Source organism: Podarcis filfolensis (assembly GCF_964270895.1).
Source record: "Podarcis filfolensis genome assembly, chromosome: 4".
Classification (NCBI taxonomy): Eukaryota; Metazoa; Chordata; class Lepidosauria; order Squamata; family Lacertidae; genus Podarcis; species Podarcis filfolensis.
In genome coordinates this window covers 53,647,372-53,665,363 of record NC_139607.1, presented here as the reverse complement: position 1 = coordinate 53,665,363, position 17,992 = coordinate 53,647,372, and the positions used below count along the sequence as shown (strand labels likewise).

The 17,992-nt window shown below is 43.3% G+C and overlaps 1 long non-coding RNA gene across 2 annotated transcripts; it reads right to left on the bottom strand.

Moving 5' to 3' along the window:
• LOC310761756 lies at window positions 1-17,927 on the bottom strand. 2 transcript variants are annotated; one of them, XR_014547702.1, is made up of 4 exons: window positions 17,685-17,927; window positions 9,255-11,187; window positions 3,711-3,947; window positions 1-590 (listed from the first exon to the last, which is right to left on the bottom strand). It is a non-coding gene; the product is annotated as an uncharacterized lncRNA (long non-coding RNA). The 2 variants fall into 2 exon arrangements; XR_014547703.1 differs by lacking the exon at window positions 9,255-11,187 and having other exon boundaries at window positions 33-590.
• Between the last annotated feature and the right edge of the window lie 65 nt (window positions 17,928-17,992).

The window sequence follows — 17,992 nt, the reverse complement described above, 5'->3', positions numbered from 1 at the left end:
TTCAGACAGAATTGAGTAATGTTTATTGAATACTAGTGTAACAAGGCATATTCTTCACAAAACCCAAAATATTTGACATGATACAATGTATCTCTAATATTCAATTTTGTTTTGTTAACTTTATAGTGTTGTGGCACCCACCCTTTGGAATTTCCTCCCCTTATTAAACATTAGACAGGTGACATCCCTGTTGTCTTTTTGGTGCCTTCTGAAGACCCTTCTCTTCCAACAAGACTTTTAAGTGGAGATCTTTTCAGGATTTCATCAAGCTTTCTGTGCTGTTTCCTAAGATGAGTTGCTGATTGTTCCCTGAATGTAAGGATCAGACTACACATTGTGTGCAAATAAAAGTAACCTAACCCAACTGGTCCATTCCTGTATGGAAAAGCAGGTTTGAGAGAGCACGGTGCTTTTCTGTTGCAACAGCCACTCCCCAACATACTACCTACTTCAACAAGATTCCAGATTACCTGTTTCGTCACACAAATAAGACAGCAGAAGTAGATTCCTGTTCCACCTGGAATGTCCCCTCCTTGTCCACCTGGCCGGGATCGTTATGGCTTGCGAGATGTTGATGTGGCGTGTTGTTTCTTTTCTCCAAAAAAATAAAGTGTATCAATATTAGTTGTAAGCTGCTTAGGAAGGTTTTGTATCCTGAAGGGTGAGATATCAATGATTATAATAAATAATCTTCCCTTGCCACTTCAGCAATCTAAATTGCAACCCCACCCCCACCCCAAGCTGTTTTTTGAGGAAAGAAAGGGCCTTCAGGGGGTAGTTACACATTTCCTTTGTTCTGCATCATAGAGGCCACTTTAAATTATTCCATGTGGCAGCTGTCCCTACGTGATGAAACATTTATGTATAGCACATTGTTGCATGGTTCTAACAATTTTCTCTGAGCCTTGCAGGCCTTTCCCTTGTTTTCCATTTATACATTTGCAGCAATGTGGAGAAAATTCAGACCATGTGAAGAACCACTGCACACAAATGGATTCCTATATGGAGGCAGCAGTAAGGTATATAGATTTCAATGGAACTTCCTTCCATGTAAGAGTGCTTAAAATCATATTGTGAGACAAAACTTGCTTCCTTCTGCTGTTTTTCATTTCTAAATCACTGAACATGATAGGTGATAAGTAACATTCTTACATTTTGCAATGCACAATAATTAACACTAAATCACATATTGTATGGTAAAGGTAAAGGGACCCCTGACCATTAGGTCCAGTCGTGACCGACTCTGGGGTTGCGGCACTCATCTCACTTTATTTCGAACTGCTAGGTTGGCAGGAGCAGGGACCGAGCAACGGGAGCTCACCCCATCGCAGGGATTCGAACCACCAACCTTCTGATCGGCAAGTCCTAGGCTCTGTGGTTTAACCCACAGCACCACCCGTGTCCCTATATCATTCCACAATATGGCTTCTCCTACTTGTGCTGTTCTATTCAGCTTTGGGAGCAAGTAACAAAAAATGAGAAAAACTAATCATGCAATATTTAAACAATATTCTCCTGAAAATTCTTAACTGTGTGGTGTTAATGCTCATTAAATGGATAGTAATACATGTTTAAACTGATCCTATCATGATATGTAACAAACTTGCATATCCATAAGAGTTATGGCACAAATATATTCTTGCCTTCTCCACCAACACAACAAAATTGGTTTTTATTCTATTCCAAGAAATTTGACATGAGGAGTGTGATGATCCTGGTGTGACTGACATGACTGTTGGCATTTTACAGTGTTCAAATTCCATTTTGTGAGCCTGCAAAGCTGTCAGTTCCAATTGGAATATGTGTATATTTAGTTTGTTGTGGCTAAACCCTGTCTGTCACCCACAGAGAGCATACACATATATTCTGTCTTGGCTGCTTTTTACAATTTAAATCTGCCATGTTACCTTGCTGAGGTGCAGTTACTTTGCTCTTATGCATGATATAACTGAATACTTGGCCAGCTCTGACTGACCCAGGACCTTTGAGGCATAGTCGTGAACTTACTGCCTCACTGAGATGCCTAAGGTTTAAAAAAAGGGGAAGGTAGCTCCTTTTTTGGTAGTGAAGGAGAGATTGGCCATCAATTTATGTTTACAGACTGTAGCTGCCTTTGCTGAGAATCTTATATATGTTTAGTAATATTACCCTTTTGCAGTCCATATGTCTAATAGCCACATTATCTGACTTTCAGAAATCACCAAGCTTGAAAACCTGGTTTCCTTTAAATTTTCACCCAGTAAGACTATTCTTCTAATACTGGTTCTTCTGTTAGATGATTATTGTAACTGAGGTCTGAGGAGGATATATAGTTAGAAGCAATGGTGCTCTGCAAATATGTGCATATAATACTATATACAAACACAAAATAATGAGGACAGAGAAGAGATGAAAAAAGCATTTTGCAAATCTGTTTTTAAAGTTGTAGTGGCAAGGATATATTTGTAATTTACCTAATTACCTAATTAGCAATGGGACATTAGAAAGAGGAACGTGCTGACCTCTTCTCTATTTTGCCTTTGATGGAAGGAAGTTGGGTAAATCTTTAGGATAAATCCAAGCTTTCCCCCTTCAAATTCAAGTGGATTGGGAACTTCCTTGGTTGACAGAAGTAGGCTGTAGCTTAGTTCTCAAAAATAAAAACCACACTCTTTTATTGGGCCTAGAACAGGTTGTGGCCCTCCAGATGTAGAATTACAATTTGAATAATCTCTGAGCATTGGCTGTGCCATCTGACAACATCTGGAGAGTGACAGGTTTGCCATCCCTGGCTCAGGGTAAAATCCCTCATGTTAGGGAAGCTGAAATCAGGAGAGGTGACAACATACTTGCTACATCACCTTCATTCAGTCAACTGTGCATGCCAGGAATAGGATAACTGCCCTTATCTTTTGACTGTGGTACTAAATGGACTTATCACTGTTTAAACCTATAAAAGCAGGAAAGGAAAGCCCTCTTTTATAATGGAGGCAACACAAGTTAGGCGTGTGACTCTTTTATATTACAGTCAGTAGTTTAGACCAGAGGATGTTTTGATAATAGACCAAAAGGAATGTAGAAAACTGTAATAAATAGTATTACAGCAGCATGGATTGGTCTGTTTAAAAAGTTTTTAATGACATGTAACTCAATTCTAGGCATGTTTACTCAATGGTCCTACTCTGTTGAATAGGACTTTCCTCTAGAAGGAGTGCAGCCTTTAATCCTGGAATGGTGGGCAGCTGTCCTTTATAATATTTATTTTGCTGCTGTAGTTGTTTGCTTGTGTTCATCCACTCAATGACCAATACAGAATAGCTACTAACTAGTAATATCCATATAATGGAAAGCTGTGATTAGCACATAGCACTTTCTGCATTTCTCTGAAGAGTTGGGACAAGTGTGTGAAATGTTGGTTATTGTATTCTTACTGTGGAAGTGAAACATCTTTATATTGCAAAGGTCTGTACTTTTACCCCATGCATCCTTTAAATCTATATTTACAGCAAAGATGGGGAACCTGTATGCGTCCCCCACTCCTGCCCCAGATATAGTTGGACTCAGTCTCCCATCAGCCCCAGCCAGTATGGCCATTGATGATGGGAGTTGTAGTTCAGCAATATCTAGATGCTGATACATGAAGGATGCATTCCAGAACAAATCAACTAGTTAGAGTAATAAAACTGCCACATATATATATATATATATATATAGCACCAAGATTTACTCACCCATTGATGCTAGGCCCAGCAAAGAAAGGATAAAAGTTCATAAATCTGTCTGACATTCTCAGTGCTAGAGGATCAACCAGGAGCCTTCAGGTCTTCTTTTATTCTTCTGCCCCACATTGCAAGCCAACAAGACAGTATGGGAGGCTGTGATGTGCTTTTGGATTCTAGACTAGAGCCACTCCACACACCCAGGCAGGCAGCCTGCTGACTCTTCCTGACCTCGCTTTGTGCTGTTGCCTAAGGAAAAGCACTGACTAAATCATGGGATAAATTATTCAGTTTGTCAACTTACATTCTCTTATACTGTATAATACTTTCTGAGTGCTATGATATATTTGTATATTTTTTGTGCATTTCAGTCTCTTCATTATTCACAAGTTACCCTTGATTCGTGACAAGTTAAGATTTTTTTTTTAAGAGGGTGTCTTTTCCCCAAACCAAAGACATAAAGTATGTGAGACTAATCAATCTTCATTTATTTCATCCTTCTGCCCTGCCTCTCAATATATAGTGTAAGCAAAAAAAGAAAAAAACACACAAAAAACTAGAGCAAAGTTTGTGAATGTACATGGCAGTTATCCCTTCAACTCAGTTGCTCCTTCTGCTAAGCTACCACACTCCACACCCTTGAGCTCAAAGAATGATTTGGGTTTTAGCTGGCAGAGGGCAGGTAGGAGGAGGCAGCTGTGATGAACAAGAAAATCATGAAAGTGCAAACACGCAGACAGCCTCATGCTTCATTGGGCTGCAGTTATAATTGTGATGGCTTGTATGTGCTTATCAAGGAGAATGATGCAATATTATTTGCAAGTATAACTAGTTATTTCTATCAGTGAAGAAATGAAGAGCTAAGAGTGAAATATGCAATCATTTCATTTGACTAATTTAATATATATGTATTACTGATTCAGGAACTCGTTGACTCCGTTTAATAACCCTGGAAGATACCAAGTTTCTTTGGAAACCCAAGTCACTGTTACTTCACCTATAACTGGTGTTTGATTGAAATTGCAGCTTGGTTTTGGCTGCTGTTTCACTTTCTCTGTGGTTTCACTGTTAAGCAATCAGTTCTGTGGTTTTTCTGACTTGTAACATCAAGGGGGAAGCCCCTGCTCATACAGAAGTGTTGGAGCTTCAGATTGCAGCGTAGTTTATTAGAAGATTGCTTTAGCAACATGAGCCACAATCCAGTAAATACATTGAATGCACAGAAGATACGCACGCCCACCTTTTTCCACTGGTGTTTGCCACATTTGCTTTTAACACTGAACTCCAACAATTTTACACTACTTTTATTTCTCTCGTTTTTAAAAAAAGAGTTTTAGTTCTTAGTGCTGCCAAGCCGGTAGAATTCAGAACCAGGGTGGTGATGAAGAGACAACTATGACCAAGATCTAATCAGGCCACTTCACATGTGCCAAGTCACATCTGCACATGAAGGGGTAGGCAGCCACAGCCCTTTGTGCCAACTTGAATACCACTCTAGAGGGTCCCCTGTCACCTTTAAGAAGAAAATCAGGGGCCACAATGAGAAGTAGAATCTGAGCAACCCCTATGTGTGTGTAGAATGCACTATGCTTGATCCTGACCTGCACTTGAGGAAGGCGGTAGGCGATTTTTGTCATTTCCTCCTTACCTCTGAAATGCTGGTAAGCCCCTGGAGCAACAGCAGGAGCCTGCAAAAATATCCTCATGGAGAGTGAGGAGTCTACTGGATCTCAGTCCCTTCCATGAATAGAAATGAGTTATCTCATTCATGGAAGGCACACCCATGCATGTAAATATTTGGATCCTTGCCCCTGTGTATGCGTGCATCTGTGGCCTGGGATACTTAGACTGGCATTGATCACATCTCTGGATACTTCCTGTATTACCTTCTACTCTCTCCAAATTCTGGCAAATAGGAGAGCGTATTTCCATCCTAGAGTTTGTGCTGCTCTTCTGCCTTTCAAGCACGCCACCCAGGCACCTTTGGGAGCTTTCACCTGGTGACTGTAATGTTTGAATGGGCCTGTTCTTCCATGAACCATGTTGGAGGTGGTCTGAAATGTACTGATAAATATATTTACATTTATTCTCCAATCTCAAACACTGAGATTGCTCTTGTTTGTTTGGAATTTATTATACTTTTTTTTTGCATCGCAGATACAATCCAGTGGGATGGGTGGTATATTTGTAGGGCAATGACTTAAAGGCACCTACTGCAAAGATTGAAAAACAGAATTTGGCACTTAGAGAGGCAAAGAGTGCCACCTGCTGGGATTTCCTAGGTTTCATTTTCTTTCTTGGTAATGGCTATTGCACATTTTTCAGTACTAATGTAAAGTAGATGAATTTCAGTGGGATTACCACTTTACAGCAAATGACTAACAATGATTGTGGAACAAGCTTTTGTGGACAGATGAAGTGGGAAGTCCATGAATACTCATGCCATAATAATTGTTGTTAGTCTTTCTAAGATGCATGCTTACTGAAATTACCGGTAATCAATTTGCAGTTGAAAGTAAAGAGTTAAGTACATCATGCCAGTCTTACTGATATTTATTCAAAGGGCAGTTCCACTGAATTCAACAGGTCTTATATCCAAGTAAGGTATTTAATTTCAAATGTATTGATATCCAGTATTCTGAAGGGAGGTATGAAGGTTGGGTTTGGTCAAATTGGATTGGAGACCATTCATCTACTAACAAGGAAGGGCATAGCTGTATGACAGAGCATGTAATTTCATGCAGTAGGTCTTGGGTTCAGTTCCTGGCATCTCCAGGTAAGACTGGAAAAAAGTCTGGCTGAAACCCTGGAGGACCACTGCCAATCAGTGGAGACAATGAGCTAGACAGACCAATGGCAGAAGACATTTTACCCTATCCTTAGCAGTCTGATTGGTGGCTTTTCACTCTACCTGTATAAATGGGATCATAACCATCAAAAAATATCTTTGTATATTTAAAAGAATACAAATAAAATGTTATTAAAGATTAAAAAAAACCAAAACAAACCACATATTGAGGCAGACAAGAGGGAGTGGAACAGAGGCATAATAATAAAAATCCTTGGAGCCTAGGCAAAGTAACTGGACTTCATTGTTGAAGAGGAAATAGCCAAGGGCTAAAGGTAAAGTATGGGGTGCTGGTGGCGCTGTGGATTAAACCACAGAGCCTAGGGCTTGCCAATCAGAAGGTTGGCGGTTCAAATCCCTGCGATGGGGTGAGCTCCCGTTGCTCGGTCCCTGCTCCTGCCAACCTAGCAGTTTCAAAGCACGTCAAAGTGCAAGTAGATACAGTAAATACTGTAGGTACTGCTTGAGCGGGAAGGTAAATGGCATTTCCGTGTGCTGCTCTGGTTCACCAGAAGCAGCTTTGTCATGCTGGCCACATGAGCCAGAAGCTGTACGCCGGCTCCCTCGGCCAGTAAACCGAGACGAGCGCCGCAACTCCAGAGTTGTCCACGACTGGACCTAATGGTCAGGGGTCCCTTTATCTTTACCTTTAAAGGTAAAGTAGAAGCAACAGGTATCACAGAATGCAGGGTCTTAATTGGGAGACCTGTCCACATTTGGCGAACAGTCATGAAAGTGTTGCTGCAAGGCATGTTAGTCTGATCATCACTTACGTCTCCCTCTTTTCTGTTTTTTTCCTTCCCTCACAGTTGGTCAGCCACACTGTCCATCCATCTTTCCTTTCCTTGTCTTTCTTTTCCAACTCCTAGTGCTTGCACACATGCCTATGCACTGTGCATGGGGGCAGCTGTTGCTGACTGTAAGAAGCTGTAAGAAGATGGGCATGCAAGCAAAGAGGGACTACGGCTGACTCCCACTGTTCTTTCCTGGCCCATAGATTGAGAAACACTGGTCTAGAAGGCTAAAGCACTGTTTTAATGGAAGCAGCCAGAGAAAAATAAGAGATAGCCACTTGATGGCAGCAGTGTAGTAAAGGAGGAGGACTTGTCTTGGCTGGCTGGCTTGTCTTCCCTCTCACTTTGCAGTCTATAGCCAGCCCTGCATTGTTTGCACAAGGAAACTAATTTCAGTCTTTTCCTCTGTATTTGTTATGTTTGAAACTTGTGAGTGGGGAGAAACAATTCTGGAAATTTCTGCAATAGTTAGCAAGAGAAAGCATGCTTTCCTCTAAGGTTTCTGGGGGAAGTGGAGGCTATTGTAGATTTCAAGGAAATCAGATATTCCTCCTGTCCAAGCAAATTATCAAAATAAGTAGTGTGGACTGAATCCAGAGAGCAGTGCCCATAGCTTGGTAGCTGTCAAGTATTTCTCATGAAAATCTCTACTTTGTTCTTGTCTGTTTCGCCTGTGATGGACTTTGTACTTACGGCAAAGTAGAGAGGTGTCAGCTGACTTGAAAAGATAACTGAGTAACATACAAAAATCGTAAGGTAGGGATGTTGGTCTAATGGGGGCAGGGCGCTCAAAAAGCCACAATAGGGGGATAATCTCTATTGGGACCACCTAAATTTCACAAAGTGCCCGCAAGCTTTTGAATTCTCCAGAAATCATCTTCACACTGGATGTAGAGCAAAACAACAAGGAGGAAAAAAATCATCCTAACAGTCTGGGCTTGTGCAGGGCACGTTAGGCAGATGAAGTTTGTAATCCTAACCACTGCTTTCCCCCCAAGGGGTACGCAGTGCTGGCACCTTTTTGTTGTTGTTAAAAAGTGTAGCACTACTGTAACAACTTCATGGTGAGTACCAGCACCTATTTTTCTAGAAAAAAAGGACTGATCCTAACTACACTTTGCTAGATAGTAAGCCTCATTAAACACAATGAGACTTATTTCTGAGTAAACAGGCACTGAAAGACTGAAATCCTATGCTCACTTGCTTCCTAGTAAATGAGTACAGTAAGTCCACAAATTACGTCAGGGTTACATTCTGGGGATCGCACCTAAAGCCAAAATTACATATGGTCAAAACCCACTGGGTTCAATGGTGGGTGGGACTGCCAAATTCATTTTTCCTGGAACACCCACACCTTTTATTTTTTGCAATGTGTGTAAAGTTGAATGCACTAAGTTGCGGACTCATATAGGGTTGCAGCCCTAGGCAGCAAAAGCAAACAGTATCTCATCCACTGTGGATTTGGCGGGGGGTGGTGGTGGGGATATTTACAGAAACCTTTTGTAGGTGGCATAGGAGGTACTGGTGGGGACACTGGTGCCCACGGGTGCCATGTTGGTGAAACCTGTTCTAAGAGCTTGAGGCAGGAACTGAATCACAAAATATACTCTGCTAGATCTTTCATGCTTTCTTTCATAATTTTGCAGTTTTCAACCTGTGACTTTTGCCATCAATGCATGTTGAGATACAGACAAGGGCTGGATTATGCCTCTGTCATGGTCATTTCATGATTTTCAGCGGGAATTTATTTGTGATGCTTATGACTAGTAGGCATGTTGCTTCATGCAGGAAATACAGTTTGTATTCATGCAATTACCAGCTTCTCAATAGCCTTTGGCTGAATGTTCTGTCCCAGATCTCTTTCATTCAGTTATTCTACTATAATAGCAGGACTTTTTTCCAGCCGGGACTCACCCAAACTGAGTTCCGTCACCTCTTTGATGTGTTCTGGCACCTCTTTGTAGCATACAGCAGCTGTACAGTGGCAAGGCGCCCAGAGCTGCGTGTTGGAGGCTTCAGACTGCATGCCGCTCATGTCTTTGTTTCTGAGGCGACATTGTAATGCAGTCGCAGTGATGCTGGCGGTGGGGCAATCAGGCGAAGAAGCATTCCCCCGCAAAAAAGCATTCCCCCCCCTAAAATAAGCTCAACAATTTATTTGTTGTCCATCAAAAAAAAGTGGGAGTTCCTGCACCTTTTTCTGGTAAAAAGCACTGTATAATATACAATTGTGCATGGGATGTTAGGGGAGCGGCAGTACCTATGGTGGGGGGGACACATTTTGCTCCTTTTGGGGTAGTTCATCCACTTTCAGTTCCCACTGTAGCAACCCCTGCTGGCACCTGGGGCCGGGGACTTTGGCAGAGAGTTGTTGAGCTTTCTTTAGGGGATCTGCAAAAGTTTTTGAGCTTTTTTGGGAAACATCACCAAGAGTTCCTAAACTGGCATTTTGAGGGACGCCACCTGCTCTGCAGTGCCCAGCAAATCCCCGTGCCACCCTGCAGCTCCCCTGCTGCTCTAGTGACACCCAGCAGCCCCCATGATGCCCTACAGCCCCCACTGCCAGCATGCAATACCCCCTGGTGCCCAGTGCACCCTGTACTCCCCCCTCCTTCCTTCACTAATGCATTCAGCTCTCTTCTGTGGCTCCTAGAAGCTGTCAGCATGCAACAGTGGCCACACCCCAGGAAACGTCTTTGAGTAGCCAGCTAAACCAGGTAAGGATAGCCAAAGGGGCTTAAACCCTCGGTGAAGGCAGGCTCCAGCAGACTGAGCGGACAGGACCAAGAGAGGGTCCAACCGTCAAAAAGGTGGTTTCTTAAACCTCTGCTGCCTTGTTGCTATATTCATTCACGAGAAAGGTTTCGGGAATAAACTCTGAGGAATGAACTCCATCCGTTGCCTTGTAGGACATTTTTGGGAGAAGAAAAGGCCAAGGAATAAACCCTACACAAATCCAGCAGAGAGATCCTAAGGTGGTTGGGTGGCATGTTCTTCTCTACCAAGGCAAAATGATGAGTATCCTGGAGACAGCCAAGGTCAGGCCACTGGCATCAGCTGGGCTTGACTGTCACCAGGTGATCGGCATTGAACTGTGTTTGTGTTACACTGAGCTATCACAGTGCCCACTGTGACAAAGATCAGTCCTTGGCAGATAGCAAGATCCTCCTCCAGCCAAAGAGGACCTATAGCACAAAACAGAAAGTGTGGTCTCAAATAAACACTGCCACAAGAGTCATAGCTGAACTTTGTGGATGCTTTTCTGATTCTGTTGAATAAGCACTACTGCTTGTTGAGCACTAGAGACAGGTTGAAGAAACCACATCAAAGAGGGAACCTACAACATAGCTATGTCTTCTTTTGGCAAAAGAGAACCGCAGAGCCCCAACTGGTTTGAGGCTGGCATAAAGGACACAGAGCCTGTTATTGCTGCAAAGCGTGAGGCTCTTGTGAACTACAAGCATACAACCTGCAAGAAGACATATACTTGTATTCAAGTAGCAACAGGGATCTGTTCACCTGGCATATCTCCATGCCAAGACAAGAGTGTTGTGGGTTCATATCTGAGAGATGCTGTTTGCAGATGATGCAGCCTTGACAGCACACTCTGAGGAAGCTCCACAGAGAGACTCATCAACCTTTTTGCCCAAGCCTGCAGGGAGTTCAGCCTCACTATCAGCCTGATGAAGACCAACTTCCTTCTCTGGAAAGGAAGTTGAGTTGAACACCCCCAATTCTGTCCATACCTGGAGCTGGCCCTTCATTCAGTCTCCTTTTGTAAAATACTTTCCCTATTTCTGCCTCCATAGTAGTTACTTCAGAAGTTTTCTTGCCATTAGCTACTGAGCTAAAAGCAGAACACATACACACAGTGAGAGAGAAGAATTGCCATTATAATTTTTTCATTCTACCATCACATTTTGTGTACACTTAATCACAAAGAAACCAGTTTCAGATGTTATCAACCATTTGTGAGAGTCACATTTTATAGCTGTCAAGTAGGGAATGCTCCCTCATGAATTATTTCCAACTGAATAAAAGTCTCACCTGCATTGTAATCCTGTGCAATTACTGGGAAATCTCATTGATTTCAATGAGATTGATTGATTCTGCACAGGACTGCAGAACTACAGTGTGATTTCATCTTTCAGTGCTGTTGCCTGGATGAGGACAGGATTGTTACAGGAGAAAACAGCAGTCATTCTTTCCATTGCTACTGCTGACCAAACAGCCATGGCCCTTTCTGCCGTGGCGCTGGGTAAGAGCATGACCACACAGAGCAGCACAAACAGAAAGAACAGACAAGAGTTCCAACGCAGGTCAGCATACGTTACTGGAAAGTATTATCTCTATATATTACTAACAAACAGAGCTCTGAATATTGGCATTGAGGAATACCACCCAAGAAGTAGGGAGGTAAGGGAAGAGCACTTGGGTGGCAGCATTATCTCAGTTACTTGCTCACTGTCGCCTACAGAGCCTAAGCCTGTTGAAGTTGTTTACTAACTTTTACTCCTTACTGCCCCAGTGTCTCATCTTTTCCCAGGCAGCCTTCCAACAAGGACAAGAGCAAGGATGTTTTCCACTCCCAGTGCAATTCTGAAGACAGTAGACTGACAACTAGACTAACAACAGCAATGGCCAGTGTGACTCCAGCACTTCCTTTGTGGTAATGCCACCTTAATGCTGTAGGCTCCTGTAACTTTGCGAACAGTTTAACAAACACGTAAGTATCCTAGCATGAGAATGCCAGGATGCAGAGTGCAGGCAGTATTCCTCTGCTACCACATAGTTTTCACAGGCACAAGAGCCCTGGTGCAACATAAGAGTTTGGCAACCCTACTTTTCTATTTTTAGTTCTGGTTTTCAAAACAACATCATTGAGGCTATTCAATAAGAACATTTGCTTGTTTTACAATTCAGAAGTTGAGAGAGTGCTGCTGCAATCAGGTCCTTCTTACAGGCTTCCCTTTGGCACCTGGTTGGCCATGGTGACAGCAGGATGCTGGAGTGATGGGTGATTCACCTGATCCAGCAGGCTGTTCATATGCTTATGTTATGATGATCCCATACATGGCACTGGGGGAGGAAAGAAGGCATATCCTGGATAAGACCACTGGGAGACTGTAAAAGCCCCATCATGTGCTTTTCTGTCTATCTCCATGACCATGCAGTCAAGTGTATTGCTCTGTTGAACAAGAGGACTGGGTTTTATTCTTCATCTCACCAACTCTTTCTGAAATGGTTACTTTTGCCCCATGCAGGGCTTGACTTCCTATATGTTGCTGGTGGGATTCATTCCCTGCCTGCCATTTTTCTTTGTGTCCTTCACAGAACTACAGTGGTACCTCGGGTTACATACGCTTCAGGTTACAGACTCCACTAACCCAGAAATAGTACCTCGGGTTAAGAACTTTGCTTCAGGATGAGAACAGAAATCGTGCAGTGGCGGCGCAGCAGCAGCAGGAGGCCCCATTAGCTAAAGTGGTGCTTCAGGTTAAGAACAGTTTCAGGTTAAGAACAGATCTCCAGAATGAATTACCGGTAAGTTCTTAACCCAAGGTACCACTGTATGAGGTATCTCAGTCTTACTTCCTGTAAGCTTGCATGCCTCCTTCCTGCGGGGTTGTGGAACTGGATTATTTATGACTGGAACATTCCTTCAGACCCTGTTCAACCAAGAAAAAAAAAGGGCTTTGCTGCCAGTCAGGGGATCCAAGTCCGAGGAAGGAGTCCTGGAGCTTGTTGCCTCTAGCATAGATACTTCCTGCCTAAACCAGTGAGCTGTGGTATAAGATGAATTGGAGGATGCACTGTGAACTCTTTCTTGATGCATACTTGTGGAATGATTTCTTGCCATCCGTGATTGGTACCTTCCATACGTGGGTTATTTAATACATTGGTTTCCACTTCTCAACCCCCACCTCCAAAAGAAAGCATTCTGTTGAGAAACAATCTGTGTCTAGGACAATGTACTGTACATTTTTACCTGTTTTATGGCTTTGCTTGCCTGGAGGATATTAGGTCATAAATGTATAGGGGACTAAAGGTTATTGGCTCAGGATAAGGCTTTTCTTTCTGCTTATTTTATTTCACAACAAATCTAGTTGTTCACTTTCATCAGCCATTCAAAAAGATCCTAGTCTACAGTGTGTCCCCAACCCACCACAAGTAAGACCATCAAGTCCAGAAATCAAAATTACCCAGCTGTACCACTTATTTTCCATACAGGGTTAGGGAATGACAGCTTTTCCTAATTGATTAAGGCTCTTGTATACAGTATGTGGTGATATGGGAAGAGATATAAAAGAGTGTGTGAACGGATATTGATAGGATAATCTGCTTACTCATCGAGTGTATTATGAATGTGTCAAGAATGTTTCTGCAGGAAAAACTCAGACTTCAGCTAGTTTCATAGAGAGCAGGCACCCTGTATATGTAGCTGATTAAAGCATAAAGCTCTGATAATGAGAACGGTACTTAATTTCTACGCATGTGCAAAGCTAAGGCAAGAGAACGCCGCTATATAAGATCTGTATAATTTCAGAGGCATACCTAGGCTCCTTTGTGCCCATTACACCCTTGGCAAGGAGCCTTAAGAGTATCTCTTTCCCCATTTTTATCTGGTTTGGCAAATGTTTGTTTGCTGTGACATATCAGGAATGTAGAATAAGTTATAAAGCATGGAATCATGAGGCAGGAGTGGGGGAGGGGAGGAGAGGAGAGGAAAGGAGAGGTTAATTCTGTGCTTCGCTTCATTTGAAACAATACACACAGCCATGGTGGTGGTGGTGAGGGCATTAAGACCATTAAGTCCAGGTTCTAAAATCACTTAGCTGCACCACTGGCACATTCAACAGGAAGATTCACTTCTAAATAAAAATAAAGGAGCATCAAATGGTTCCTCTGGTCCATGAAAGCTTCTGCCCCTGCTCCCTTTTCCAGATACCCTTCTTCTGTTTCTTTGCTTTTTGTTTTTGCACACATCTTTTCGTTGCTGGATTTTCCTTTCTCATCCATTCCTCTATCCTCTTCTCTTCTCCCCCACACCCCCCTCTTTATTTCCTTCTTTTTATTTATCCCCCTCTTTCTTCTCCTCCTCTGTCCCCTTCTATTTTAGTAAAATTTGTCACTCCTCTACCTCACCTGCTGTAGTGCTGCCACCTGCAGTGGCACCACCCTGCCTGCTCACCCCCCCCCCCAGGCCCTGCAGCAGCTGCCCCCTCCTCAACGCCAGTGGAGCTGGAGGCGCAGTTCTCTCCTTGACCCTCGGTACACCCCTGTGAAGGCCTGTAAACTCCACTTTTGTGGGCTCCCAGCAGCTGCTGTTATGACTAAGTAAAGTTGCCTTAAACATCACAATGGTGTGGTTATTGAAGAAATCCACCACACTACTGAGCTTCTTTGAGAATGAGATAACATATAATAAATTCAGAAATACTGAGCCAGGAATAATTTCTAACCAAGTTAAGGTTACATGAATTCAGCATCTAGCAAAACAGTTTTGTCACTATAAAGTTTCAAAATAGCTTTGTGATTTTTATTTTTTAGTTGCACGTGGGAAATCAGCTGAGGGATATGTTGGTTTAAAAAACAGCAACTGGTGGAGAGGTGTGCAGAGACCTATGTGTAGAGGGGTGTCCGACTTGCCATCCTTAGGACTCTTGAGAAACTCACCAAACCTGCTGCATCTGGAACTGGGTGTGGAGAGTGAAGCTGGTTGCTAAATGGGACACTGCTGTGGGCAGCCAGAGGACGCTCCATCCACCTTGGTGCCTGCCCATAAAAAGCAAGCCTAGAAAGAGTAGTGTGATGTCAGCAACAATCCCTCTATTTGTGAGACATTTAAAGTTTGTTTGGGCCTTTGGTAAGAGGCATAAGAACATAGGAATGTCCCATCTAGTCCAGCATCCTGTTCTCATGGTGACCAGCCAGATGCCTGTGGGAAGCCTCCAAGCAGGACGCAAGCTCCTGCGGCTTCCAGCAACTGGTATTTAGAAGCATTGCTGCCTCTGACCATCAGTAGTCTTGTCCTCCATTAATTTGCCCAATTCTCTTTTAATGCCAACCATGTCCATGGCTAGCACTGTGTTCTGTCGGAGCAAGTTCCATAAGCCACCGTTAAGTGCTATGTGAAGAAGCACTTTCTTTTATGTGAGAGCTAGGGTGGATGAGTGGTGCCCTGGGCGAGGGTCAGGAGGATAAGAGGGGAGGGTGCATCTCTATTTTTTAGTCATTTATATTAACATTGTCTACAGTAAGCCTGCAACTGATGCACATTTAACTTATGTGCATTCAGGTTCATGCACTTGGCAAGAAAAAAAAAGTGGGTGGGCATTTGGGAAAAAAGAAAATCCTTTGGCAATCCCACCTGCCACAGCACCCAGTGTGTTTTGACTACATGTGATTTTGGCTTTAGGCATGATCTCCAGAGCATAACCTCCACATATGTTGAGGGCTTACTGTATATTCAACTGTATTGTTATAGCATTTTTGTTGCTTTAGTTTTCTGTAAACCACTTAGTGATACTTCTGTATATTAACTGGCATAGAAATGGTCTAAATAAATAAATAAATGTTTGGCTGAGTTGTGAGCTGGGTTTGTGGTGCAGTATGTAGAGCAGTCACGCAACCGCATTGCCATTTGCTGAATTCTTCATGGCTTATTCTCTTTCCTTAGCATGCAAAACTGGTTGCATAAATTGGCCCTCACCCAGGAACAATGAGATGACAGTACTGTTAAGAAATGTTTCTCTCAGTGAATGCTAGTACAGTCAGCTGAATACATTATGTTGCCAATAAAACTAGTGCCTAAGGTATGGGCACAGCACATGTTTGCTCCAATGTTCACAACCTACAATAATAGTTGCAACTGTGTCTCTCATGGAAGCCAGCATCTTGAGAAACCATAAAGTTGATGGGGAAGTGGGTAGCTATGTGTTGCACATGGTATGTGTTTTTCAGGGGGCACTCAAGGGTATGCAGTAGTGGCACCTCTCTTTTTTCAGTTAAAAAGTGTGGCACTTACTGTAACTTCATGGTGAGAACCTATTTTTCTAGAAAAAAAACCACTGGTTGCACATAATGACTATCTCCTCATCATGAAATATCCTTTGTATAAGCAAATGGCATTATGTGTATTGCAGGAGACCCTGACTTCAGTCTTCTCTGAGCCACTTGGTCAAATCATTATCCTGCACGGTTGCTTTGTAAGTTTTGAAATTCATATACAAATTCATGTGCAAACCACACATACATTAGGAACAAAGGAAGCTTCCTTATATCAAGTCAGACTGGTGGTCCATGTAGTATTATCTCTACACTAACTGGCAGCAGCTCTCCATGTTTCACGTAGGGGGCATTCCTAGTCCTACCTGGTGATTGGACCTGAGCCTTCTGTTTGCAAAGCAAATGCTTGACCACTGAGCTACATCCCTTCCCCTATTCTAGCACATGCTACAAAACACAACCAATTAAGCCTTCCCAGCTCATATACAACTAATGAATACATGCATATGTAGCCGTCACAGATCAGCCTGTACATTCTGGCTATTTATCCCCAGAAAATAGGAAACAGACTTTTACCGAATCAGACCATTAAGTTTATGTATAGTAGTACTGTCTATGCTGACCAGGCTTTTAGATGGAATATTTCCAGCCTGCTGTGGACATGTGGAGGGTTGAACCTGGGACCTTCTTTAGCGCTGAGCTATGGCGCCTGCAAAATGATTTTTCTTTTTTGTAATACAGTGGTACCTCTGGATGCGAACGGGATCCGTTCCGGAGCCCCGTTCACATCCTGAGCAGAACGCAACCCGCGTCTGCGCACGCGCAGGTTGCGATTCACTGCTTCTGCACATGCGCGTGACGTCATTTTGAGCGTCTGCGCATGCGCGACAAAACCTGGAAGTAACCGGTTCCATTACTTCCGGGTTGCAACCTGAAAAGATTTAACCCGAAGCTACTTTAACCCGAGGTATGGCTGTATTTGAAGCTGTCAGATGAGATTAGAATGGTAAGATCTGATTTGGTTCACCAAACATCACTAGTGAAATAAGTAGTAGAGGTGGCACTGAAATAATATAGCACCTACATATATAATTATAAATATATATACATATACACGTGTGTGTGTGTGTGTGTGTGTGTGTGTGTGTTGGGATGGAGATGCTTGTCCAGTGGAAAGGGACAAGCCAGTGAAGTTCAGGTTGTCAAAGTGAAACGCTAAGGTCCATCAGCCCCGCGCTTTCGGAAACAGAGTCATTTGCCAAGCCGACATTACCCAAATAGGTCAAGCTCCGAAACAGGCCTTGACTTGCTCCTTGGTCTCTGAGCACCAGTCACCTGAATGCCTGAGGCGAAAAAGGGAGCAGCCCGACCTCGTGATCCTCCCTCGTCCGGCCAATTCGCTTCGGCTGCCACTCGTGAGCATCGCTTCTACTTGTCTCCAAGGGAAATACTGCCAAGGGGGTAGAACAAGGAGTCTCTTTCCCCGCCCGCCACACACAGGGCGGGCAATAGGAGACGTCTCCGGGCGGGAGGCCTGCCAAGGCCCCCTCGCACTGCCGAGGCTCTGACTAAGAAAAGGCGCTCGAGCTGCCATTGGCTCGGATAAAGGGGCCGAGGTTTTTTTCTCCCCTTCTGGTTGGAGA